Here is an 11,053-nt window from a genome sequence, read left to right as displayed (position 1 = left end):
GTCTTCATAGAACCGCTCAGCTTCAGCTTCTTAGGTGTTACTGATTGGGGCATAGACTTGGATTACCCTGATATTGAATGGTTTGACTTGGAAATGAACAGAGATCATTCTATCATTTTTGAGATTGCATCCAAGTACTGCATTTCGGACTCTTTTGTTGATTATAACAGCTATTCCATTTCTTCTAAGGGATTCTTGCCGACAGTAGTAGATATAATGGTCATCTGTGTTAACTTCACCCATTTCAGTCCATTTTAGTTCACTGATTCCTAGAATGTCGATGTTCACTCTTGCCATCTCCTGTATGACCCACTTCCAATTTGCCTTGATTCATGGACCTAACATTCCAGATTCCTATGCAATATTGCTCTATACAGTCACATTCACAACTGGGTGTTGTTTTTGCTTTGGCTCCATCCCTTCATTCTTTCCAGAGTTATTTCTCCACTGATCTCCAGGAGCATACTGGTCACCTACTGACCTGGGGAGTTTATCTTTCAGTGTCCTATCTTTTTGTCTTTTCATACTGTTCATAGGTTTCTCAAAGCAAGAATACTGAAGTGGTTTGCCATTCCCTTCTCCAGTGGGCCACATTCTGTCAGACCTCTCCACCATGACCCGTCCGTCTTGGGTGGCCCCACATGGCATGGCTTAGTTTCATTGAGTTAGACAAGGCTGTGGTCCATGTGATCAGTTTGGCTAGTTGTCTGTGACTGTGGTTTCAGTCTGTCTGCCCTCTGATGCCCTCTCTCAGCTCCTACTGTCTTACTTGGGTTTCTCTTATCTTGGACGTGGGGCGTCTCTTCACGGCTGCTCCAGCAAAGCGCAGCCACTGCTCCTTACCTTGGACATCTCTAAGTAGGGCTGGGCAAAGACACCCCTGAGTGGGTCAAGACAGTGAACCAAAGAAGCGGTGCCCAGGATTTAAGGCCTCCAGGGGCTCCTCTAGCCCTCACCTAGCCAAGCGCCTAATGCCACACACCACTCAAGTAAGATCCGTGGCCATTCTCAGTGAAAGTGGTACTTGCTAGTGGGGTGAAAACCCTGGAGGGAGCTAATGCGAGAATGCTTGGTTGTGAACTTTCTAAAGCGAGTTCTTCCAAGTAAAATGCACACAAGTTCTAGGAGCAGCAAGTTCTAAGAGCAGCAGCCTCCCCAGGAGGGGAGGCTCAGTGTTCTGGCAGTCTGCACTGGGCCCTGCATCCCCCTAGACCCTGGGGAGCCTGCTGAGCATCATTGTGCCTCCCATGGTGAGCTCCCCAGTGGTTGGATTTCAGGGCTCCAGGCTCAAACTCTGGCACTGCCAGTGGTCATGGGGAAGCTCTGTTTGGCCAAATTGTTCAATACCAGATTCCTCTTTGCAAGTCCCTTTGGATGCCCATCCTGCCCTTCCCCAGCCTCTCGTCCACCTGCCCTGCCCTGTTCCCACCCAAAATGCCATGTAGCTGTGATGGTTGTCATGGGTGGCTGTGGGGCAGTGGGCGGATCTTAGATCAGAGAGTGAAACTGGTGGCCAGACAGGGACAGCATGACAGTTATATACCAGTGGTAAGAAACACAAATAAAAGGAAATTTCCCAATCTCATCGTAATATTCTACAAACTGAACACTTAAATGCAATCATCTTAAAGTACTATGTTTAGGGCGAGATTATTAATAAAATATACATGTATTTGTCTCCCCCTTGACCTAAGATTGTTACTAGCTTTTTCAGAGGACCATAAAAAGAATTTATATCCTAAAATAAGCCCTCGATTTGTTTAAAAAAGAGAAACAATGGGGAAAAAGTTTTTCCTCTCTCCCCTACTTCCCCTCCCCTGGTCCTTTTGACTCATAAGCTTTATACCATCATTCCAGCTTTCACAGCAACTCGGCTTCAGGAAGCACCCCTGGATATCCACCCACTCTCCCAGAATGAGGAAGTTTAAAATCCTTAAGAACGTTGTCCAGGTAGCTGGGAAGGTGGCTCTTGGAGGGGATGCCCTGCCTTTCCTGGAGGTGGCCCTTGATGATGATGGCCTTCACAGTCACACAGCACGTGGGGCTGAGGTTCAGCGAGCTGCAGAGCGCCTTATTGCAGTCTGACAAGAGCTCGAAGACAGGCAGGTTCTTAATGGCGGCAAGCTTGCCATCCTTACAATTCTCCTTGCTCGCTTGGAGCTGCCTAGGTTCTTGTTCTCCTTCCTCCTCTCACTGTTGTGCCAGGTTGCCTCTTACTTGGCCACCTCCTCCATCTTCGTGATGCTGTTGCTCCGGGACCACTGCAGCTCCCGGATCTTGGTGCACACAGCCTCTTCTTCTGCATGTTCTCAAACAGATAGTGGAATTACTTGCAGGACATGAACCGGGAGAGCAACCACAGCTTCAGTTGCAGCTCCTCCTACTCCTTGGTGACTTTGTGCGTGGCCATCTCCTCTTTCTCCTTCTTGTCCTTGCCCAGGAAGGTGGGCACTAGGTTGTAGTCACGGGTGATGGTCTTGCGCTGCTGCCGCTCCTTGAGCTTCTGCATGTGTATGTCCACGTGCGTGTGCATGTCCAAGTGCATGTGCTTCAGCTTGATTGTCGTGGTAGTTGATGGAGAGTCAGCTAACGAGTGCCTCCGCATCCTGGTCACACTCAGTCTAGTAGTCATCCCTCAGCAACATGTAGCCCGGCTGCTGCTGCTGCTCGGCCATCACTTCCTGGGGAGCTCAGAAAGCACCCACCGGAGTAGTCATATTCGCCCAGTTGTTGAAGCCGAACTTCTCTATGGCATCCAGCAGCAACTGCTCCTCCTGGCTGGCCCAGCCACCTTCAGCCTCAAGCCCCCACAGTGTGAAGTGCCCCTCAGCCCACCAGCTGGTAGAGTTACCCAGTCCATCTCCTTCTGTGCTGACTTGAGAAGATATGTCTCAAAATAACCATCTTGTCTGGGGTCTGGATGCTATGTTACAGATCGGCAATGCGGGAGGCGAGGAAACAAAGTAAAAAGGCCATTAATCTTGTAAATGTCTCCTAGAATGGCAAGCCTCAGGCAGGGGATGTGTTAATTTCTTCCTTTCTGCCATCTACAGGTGAACAGGGTTCTGAACAAAGGCACTTTAGTTTAACCAGCGGGCAGAGAAGCAGGATTCTCTGCAGCAGGCCAGTATGTATGATTATAATAACAAAACCAACAAAGAGCAAGTCAGAGAAACTTTTCCAACATGGAGTCAGAATTGGCTTTTCCCCAAAACAGTAGCCACGGTAGTGGCAGTGCTGGCTGATCTCAGAGCTGGTCAAGGAGTACCCTGGGCTCTGCCCCGTGTCCTGACACTTGAGCAGTGGAAGCACAACAGGCTCTCCTTGGCCAGGCGGTGCTCTCAGTATCCTTAACAACCTCTGCTATCTTCCCCCACCCACTGCCGTGGACGCCACCTACTGATATAATCTTTTTTTTTTTTTTAGGTTTCCCCAGTTTTATTTGTATATGTCTGTATCTTTTTTTTTCTTTTTATTTTTTATTAGTTGGAGGCTAATTACTTTACAACATTTCAGTGGGTTTTGTCATACATTGATATGAATCAGCCATAGATTTACACGTATTCCCCATCCTGATCCCCCCTCCCACCTCCCTCTCCACCCGATTCCTCTGGGTCTTCCCAGTGCACCAGGCCCGAGCACTTGTCTCATGCATCCCACCTGGGCTGGTGATCTGTTTCACCCTAGATAATATACATGCTGCTCTTTCGAAACATCCCACCCTCACCTTCTCCCACAGAGTTCAAAAGTCTGTTCTGTACTTCTGTGTCTCTTTTTCTGTTTTGCATATAGGGTTATCGTTACCATCTTTCTAAATTCTATATATATGTGTTAGTATGCTGTAATGTTCTTTATCTTTCTGGCTTACTTCACTCTGTATAAGGGGCTCCAGTTTCATCCATCTCATTAGAACTGATTCAAATGAATTCTTTTTAACGGCTGAATAATATTCCATGGTGTATATGTACCACAGCTTCCTTATCCATTCATCTGCTGATGGGCATCTAGGTTGCTTCCATGTCCTGGCTATTATAAACAGTACTGCCATATGACCCAGCAATCCCACTTCTGGGCATACACACTGAGGAAACCAGATCTGAAAGAGACACGTGCACCCCAATGTTCATCGCAGCACTGATATAATCTTAAAGATAAAATTTACTAGGAAAGGAAGTCTTTTGCTCCATTGCTAAGTTTCTATTCTATAAGAATTTCCCTCATGCATACTCTTTAAAATGGGACATATATATCATATTAATTTTTTAGACCGAAGTAGAGTGCTAAATATGTGATTGATAGAAATGACTCATTCCTACAAGTCAGAATTCAATTATTGTTTTTATTGTCCCTATCCCTCTGCACTAAATCTTGTATTGAGTCTAGTATGGGACTGGGGGAGGGGAGGCAGGTTATAAACAATGTATTATAAATATATCTCTTTTCATATAAAGTGGGAGGATAAAGAAAGATTACTGTAAAAAGTTGCCATCTACTGTCAGTGTAAAAGATGTAAGTCATTTCCTCAGGTATATGTTTTGTTTTTCACTGTTTTATTTTGTAACACAAGAGCATTCCAGGTAGTCAATGGTCCCTACAGTGCAGTATGATTTCAAATGTCCTATTGATGTTCAGTCGCTAAGTTGTGTCCCACTCTTTGTGACCCCATGGACTGTAGCAAGCCAGGCTCACCTGTCCTACACTATCTCCCAGAATTTGCTTAAATTCTTGTTCATTAAGTACATGATGCTACCTAACCATCTCATCCTCTGCCAGCACCTTCTTATTTTGCCTTTAGTCTTGCCCAGCATCAGGGTCTTTTCCAATAACTTGGCTCTTTGCATCAGGTGGCCAAAGAATTAGAGCTTCAGTTTTAGCAGCAATCCTTCCAGTGAATATTCATAGTTGATTTCCTTTAGGATTGACTGGCTCAGTCTCTTTGCAGTCCAAGGGACTCTCAAGAGTCTTCTCCAGCACCACAGTTTGAAAATATAAATTCTTCAGCTCTCAGCCTTCTTTATGATCCAGCTCTCACATCCAATATGACTACTGGGAAAAACCATAGCTTTGACTATATGGACCTGATAACTCTGTTTTTTTTTTGTTTTTTAACACGGTTTATGTTTGTCATAGATTTCCTTTCAAGGAACAAGCATCATTTAATTTTGTGACTGTAGTCACTGTCCCCAGTGATTTTGGAGCCCCCAAAATAAAATCTGTCACTGCTTCCATAGTACTGGCACAGAATAATTGTGCTTGAAATATGACTACATTTTGCTTTTATTAGGGAAATTTACTAAGCTTTTTTTAAAATGTAAGAGATGTATGCTGGGAAATAAAATTCATTTACATTTTTACTATGTAGATAACAACTGACCTTTTGAGGTGTGTATAAATTTAAAACTACTATGTACCAATGGAACCCAAATTAGGGTGTTTTCACCTAAGCCATGTATATTAACTCTTTACATAATGGCCCTAGAACCCAGACAAAAGGTAAGGATTTAAGTAAATGATAAATCCACTTCAGGCTGTCCTGGTGGTTCAGTGGTAAAGAATCCACCTGCCAATGCAAGAGATGCAGTTTCAATCACTAGGTGAGAAGATCCCCTGGAAAAGGAAATTAGTAACCCATTACAGTTTTCTTGCCTGGGAAATCCCATGGAGAGAGGAGCCTGGTGAGCTACAATCTGTAGGGTCACAAAAGAGTTGGACAGGATTTAGTGACTAAACAACAACAATAAATCCACTTCATTTTTAAAGGAACATCATGATGAAATCATTGTTTTGCTTTGTTTTATAGCTGCTAATTATTTCATTAGTTGTATGCATTGTATCATTTCTACATCATTTTTCATATGAGAAATTTCTTTGGAATTTATGACAGGAAGAATTTTCTGTCTCCTGAGATGATGGTGTACTGCTTCCTTTTTTGGTAATAAGAACTACATAATTTGTTTTCTACTTTTTGCCAGGATGCCAGGAAGTACTGGGCAAACTACAGATTTACTCGGTGACCATGTTCATTTCACATATATGTGACTTCACCGTGATAGTGTGCCTTTAATTTACTAAATTACTTGATATACATTTTGTTGAGAGTCACCCCAAAATATCGTTGGAAAAGAATACAAATGAACTCAATAATACCTGTTTATAGGGAACCAATGGGATTTACTAAGTAAAAGAGAAAGGGAGGGAGGGTGGGGGGAAGAGTTGGGGAGGGGAGGGGGCGGGAAAGGAAAGTGTGTTAGTGGTGTTTCAAAAATGTTAATATCTTTAAAACTTGGTGAAAGACCTCTTAGGGACAAAAGTTAACACAGTAACTATGTTCCACCAATGTGTCTAACCCATGAATCTATCATTCCTATACCCATTAACAGAGAAGAGCTCGCATAGAAATGCACATATCCAGTATTAATGAAGAAAAACAGCTGACTTGCTGTTAGCTGAAGGGAAAGCAATTTTCATTTAGGCAGATGAATCAGCTAGTGCTACTTCCCACCTCCACCTCTATCAGCAACTAATGAAAATGTAATGCATGTTGAAGGCATCAGCAACAAATTTGTTTTGAATTGCGTGTTGTACCGAGCTCACTTTTAATAATATCTTCCTGTGAAATGACAAGCTAAAATATGTGTTCTCTGGGATGATTTATAAGAAGGGTTAGGTCCCCGCTGTAAAATTTCCCCTATGTTTAAATCACTGCCAACATTTAAATAATAGTAGAGCAGGTGGCAGTCCTACCTAAAAAACAAATCAAAGAGTGAATTTAAAAAGAAATTTAAAGTACCTCTATATTTAAACTATCTACCTTGGCTTTTCTTTCAGTTGTATGAAAAGTTGATTAGAATGTCTGCCTCCTAAATATTACATTTACAGTAAGAACAATGAAGGATCTTTCAGATTACATTCTTGTAGCCTATTAAAGGACATGATTATCCAAAAAATAAAATTTCAGTTCAAATGTGACATTGCAGTAAAAACTCTTAGCACTCAATTAACCAGAAAAGCAATTATCCACATCCTATTTCTAAAGAATCCCATTTTTTTAGCTTTTAATACTACATTAATTACACAATCTCCTTTCTGGTAACTGGTAACTATAATGAGCTTCTTTCATTAAAAATAATTTTATAAGGGTTTGATTACTCTGATTAATTCTAATGTAGATTCATGTGAAGTAAAGGTGTACAATACAATTATAGTTTTAAATTTTCATACAAGCATGAGGTGATGATGTCCTCTGGCCATCCCATAAGGCCTCAAAGTAGACTAAATAACCCCATTATATACTTCAATAAAACTTGTTAACTTTCCTTCTATTTGAATTTACATGTTCCATGTAGCCATCATCCCTAAACTCTAAACTTCATAAGAAAAAGAACTATTTTTCCTAATTTACTCACAAAATCTTCAGCCCTATTACAGTATGTTATACATAGTGACTCTTAAGAAAGATAGAGTGAATCAATGAATAAATGAATTTAACACATAAATTAATAAATGAAACTATTTTAGAAACAGAAAATTTGAACTTTGTTATAAAGATGTATATAATAAGAATGGGTTTATTCTGAAAACAAACAAAACAAAACAAAATGTCTTAAATAATTAGAAAAGAGTTTTAGTGGTCAGAGATCAGGCAAAATATGACTTTGAAAATAAGGCATGTTCCAAAGACCATACATTTATAATCTGGTATCGAAGTTTAAGTAAATGAAGTTACAGATAATATAAATGTTTTTTGTTAGCAATATATTTTATTTATTACTTATCTACTAACTTTAAAGCCTAAGTCCTGTGGAACAACTTTTTTTGGGTTTTATAATATTTTTAGATGTTACAGATACAGGTCTAGTAGAGTTGACAACAGTGTTATAGCATTTTAGGACTTCTTATTTCCACTACTCCTGAGATAGATTTTTAATTGCTTTGCATGTAGTGAAGTGTAAATCTTCCAAAGAATATGTTAGTATGGTAAGTGATTGAAATAAAAATCACCTAACTTTAGAACAAAGCAATATAATCTCTTTTTTATATCCTTGCCATCTCAATTCTTTCTCCCCTTACCTAGACACTTGCTGTTCTTCTTTCTAGTGTGACTGTGGAACTTGTCTCCTGGCCCAGCTTCCTCTTCATTCATTTGTGTGTGTGTTTAGTCGCTAAGTTGTGTCTGATTCTTTGCAGCCCCACGGACTGCAGCATGCCAAGCTTCCCTGTCCTTGACTATCTCCTGGACTTTGCTCAAATTCATGTCCATTGAGTCAGTGATGCTACCAACCATCTTATCCTCTGCTGTCCCCTTCCTAGCATTAGGGTCTCTTCCAATGAGTCAGTTCTTTGCATCATGTGACCAAAGTTTTGGAGCTTTAGCATCAGCATGAGTCCTTCCAATGAATATTCAAGGCTGATTTCTTTTAGGATTGACTGGTTTGATCTCCTTGCAGGCTAAGGGACTCGCAAAAGTTTTCTCCAGCACCACAATTCAAAAGCATCCATTCTTCAGCGCTCAGCATTCCTTATGGTCTAACTCTCACATCCATACGTTACTACTGGAAAAACCATATAGCTTTGACTTTACAGACCTTTGTACATTCCTATAGCCACTGCTAAGTTTTCCAAATTTGCTGACATATTTAGTGCAGCACTTTGAAGGCATTCTCTTTTAGAATCTTAAATAACTCAGCTGGAATTCCATCACCTTCACTAGCCTTGTCTGAGTAATGCTTCTTAAGGCCCACTTGAGTTCACACTCCAGGATGTCTGGCTCCAAGTGAGTGACTACATCATCGTGGTTATCTGAGCCATTAACACTGTATTTGTATAGTTCTGAGTATTCTTGCCACCTTTTCTTAATCTCTTCTGCCTCTCTTAGGTCCTTACCATTTCTGTCTTTAATAGTGCCCATCCTTGCATGAAATGTTCCCTTGATATCTCCAGTTTTCTTGAAGAGATCTCTAGTCTTCCCTATTTCTATTATTTTCCTCTACTAGTTTGCATTGTTCACTGAAAAAGGCCTTCTTAGCGCTCTTTGCTAGTCTCTAGAACTCTGCATTTAGTTCCGTGTGTCTTTCCCTCTCTCCCTTGCTTTTTGCTTCTCTTCTTTCATCAGCTATTTGCAAAGCCTCCTTAGACTACCACCTTGCCTTCTTACATTTTATTTTCTTTGGGATGGATTTGGTCACTTCCTGCTATAAAATGTTACGAACGTCTGTCTGTAGTTCTTCAGGCACTCTGTCTACCAGGTCTAATCCCTTGAATTTATGCATCGCCTCCAGTGTATAATCACCTCTTTCATTTAGGAATGGTTAATTTCTAAAACCATTACAGTCTAGTTGCTGCCCACATGATTTCATTGGTATTGATTTATAAAGTTAAGCTACTAATTCCATGTTACAAAATATAGTAGATACGAATCCATCATTGTATTTAGCCTCCTAACAGAGTCACTAGCAATCTAGAAACAAACTCTTTTTTTTTCTTTTTGTGGGGTGCTCAATATCTTGTCCTGGTGTTCTGTCTGCCTCTCTGGCCCCAACTTATCAATGCCCATTGTTGCATCCTTACTCCTTTCTTTCTTAAAGTGTTGGATAATTTGGGGATTTCATTCTACATCCTAGGACTCTTCTCTTGAACATCCATTCTGGGTTATCTTGCTTACTCCAGAGCTTCCAGTAGTACAGCTCTGTTAATGACTCTCATGTGGATGTTCCTAGCCCAGTTTTCTTACTAGAGCTTATACTCCATCTACTTATTGGATATTTCCACATGGAAACCCTTAGCCATCTTGGTCTCATGTGTGCCCTATCACACTCCTCCTCCTCCTCACATAACATATAACTCACTTTGGGATCCCTCTACCACCGAGTCATACACCAGACACTCCTCTGTTGATATCCAAACCCAAGTGTGGTCTTTCTATGCCTCTTATTCTGTAATCCAAGTAATCACCTAATTGTATTGATGCTACCTCCAAAATACAGCTTCCACTTTCCAACTTCTCTCTTTTCCAGTGTGCTATTTTAATCCTATATAACTTCTTCTATGTAGATTATGTAACCTTTTAGCTAGTATCCTTTCTTTCATTTCTTTCCCTCTAAATTACCCTCTATACTTCAATAATCTTTCTAAAATACACATTTAGTCATGTCATTTACCTGTATATACTGCTCCAATGATTTTCCATTATGCTTAAGACAAAGTTCAAACTTCTTAAAAATTCTACTGTTTTCTGATCCTTGCAAATGGCCCAACTTATTGTCACTTCTTCTCTCTCATTATCGACTTCTGCTCTATTAAAGAACCTAAAATCTTTATTCTAATATACTTGTTTGATTTTATTCACATGCTGTTTTCTCTGGCTAGGCTGTTTCTCACAACCTACCTGTTCTTTACTTGACACATGGTAGGCATCCACTAAATATGTATTGAAAAAAATTGGGGAATATCCTACACGTAAAATAAAAACTTGGTCCCACTGGGAAAATACAATGAGTCTCACACCAGATGAATAATTTTTGCAACATTTCATACACTTAATGAAATAGTTTCATGTGGTCTAATAAGTTGAATTTATTCAATCCATGAGCCCAAGTCACCATTTATTCAATAGTTTATATATATATATGTATGTATGTATATGTTTGTTTGTATGTATATATATATATAAAATATTATATTTTGCTTAAAACTCAACCATTTCTCGACTTCAGTTAAATTTTGTTTAAAGTGATAATAATAGGCTTTATTTTATTGAACTTTATCAAAATTCAAAATGTTCTTATGATTGTTTATATGTAAGAAAACTTGTCATTGTAAAGTCACATTTTCAGGGGAAGTTAGATGTGGTGAGAAAATGTCCAGGGGGAAACTATGATTATGGCTACCAGTGTATTTTTACATGAGTAAACATGAGCTCTTAAATTTCAAGAAGTATTTATGCATGTAAAAAACATGCATTGATGGGTGTAATACGATTGTAACCCAACATTTAGTTGGTCATCTATAGCCAAGACATTGATTTGTCAAGTTAAACCCTATCTTTCCTCAAACA

General features: G+C 40.1%; 1 pseudogene; it reads right to left on the bottom strand.

Moving 5' to 3' along the window:
- Positions 1-1,876: 1,876 nt before the first annotated feature.
- On the bottom strand, positions 1,877-10,404 carry LOC122705652 (annotated as a pseudogene).
- Positions 10,405-11,053: the final 649 nt, after the last annotated feature.

The sequence above is a fragment of the Cervus elaphus genome, chromosome 12, assembly GCF_910594005.1.
Source record: "Cervus elaphus chromosome 12, mCerEla1.1, whole genome shotgun sequence".
In the NCBI taxonomy this organism is placed as follows: Eukaryota; Metazoa; Chordata; class Mammalia; order Artiodactyla; family Cervidae; genus Cervus; species Cervus elaphus.
Note: the sequence above shows the minus strand (reverse complement) of the source record. Positions and strands in the feature narration are given on the sequence as shown.